Below are 964 nucleotides of genomic sequence, written 5' to 3' on the forward strand. Positions count from 1 at the left end.
ACCCGACTGGTGCCTCCTTCAGGCCTCAGGGCACCCAGCACCACACCCGGCGGCTCCGGGGCTGAGCACCGACCTAGGAACCAGGAGGTCACGGTTCGGTTCCTGGTCAGGGCACAGGCCTGGGTTTTGGGCTCGATCCCCGTGTGGGGCGTGCAGGAGGCGGCTGGCCCATGATTCTCTCATCATTTTTGTTTCTGTTAATCCTCAGCTGAGGATATTTTTCCACTGATCTTTTCTTTTTCTTTTTTCTTTTTTTTTTTTTTTTTGAGAGAGAGAGAGAGTGGAAGAGGAGGGAAAGATAGAGAGAAACACATTGACTGGTTGCCTCCTGCACCGACCGGGGCCTGGGCCGGGAGGAGCCTGCAACTCAGGTCCGTGCCCTTGACTGGACTCGAACCTGGGACCCTCTGGTCTGCAGGCTGACGCTCTGTCCACGGAGCCAAACTGGCTAGGGCTCATCATTGATGTTTTTCCCTCTCTCCCCTCTCCCTTCCTTTCTGAAATCCATAAAAACGTTAAAAGAAAACACCGCACACAGGCCTTGGGGCCCCCATCCGAGTGCTGCAGCCGACGCCTCGCTGTGCTCCGAGCCAAGACCTCACGTGGTCCTCAGGTCGCGGTTAGGAAGGCGGGGCCCTGAGCAGAGCTGGCCTCCCGAGGTCGGGCGGGCGGGGCCTTGGGCAAAAGGCCTCTGAAGTCGCAGAAGCATGTGGGCGGGGACCTCACCCCCCTTTCCGTAACTGCTCTGCCAGTGGGTTTATTCTCACTTCCGCGTTTCCTCTCAAGAAAGGTGAGGGTTGAATGGTCTCTTGTAGGGGACCAGCCGGGATCTCCCCAGGCTCTCGCTGGCCTTCAGGTTGCAGAGGGCCTGTCAGTCACACCCCAGGCTCGGGCTGGGGGCGGGGCCAGGTGCCACCCCGAGGCCTGGTGGCCCCAAGACCCTCCCCGGCCTCAGATGCCCAGA

At 59.9% G+C, this 964-nt stretch overlaps 1 protein-coding gene across 1 annotated transcript in view; it reads right to left on the minus strand.

Annotated features, from left to right (window-relative positions):
- PRKAR1B (protein kinase cAMP-dependent type I regulatory subunit beta) overlaps positions 1-964 on the minus strand; it is an 80,758-nt gene that overhangs the window by 10,040 nt on the left and 69,754 nt on the right. The window lies entirely within an intron of this gene.

Source organism: Myotis davidii, unplaced genomic scaffold (assembly GCF_000327345.1).
Source record: "Myotis davidii unplaced genomic scaffold, ASM32734v1 scaffold1320, whole genome shotgun sequence".
In the NCBI taxonomy this organism is placed as follows: Eukaryota; Metazoa; Chordata; class Mammalia; order Chiroptera; family Vespertilionidae; genus Myotis; species Myotis davidii.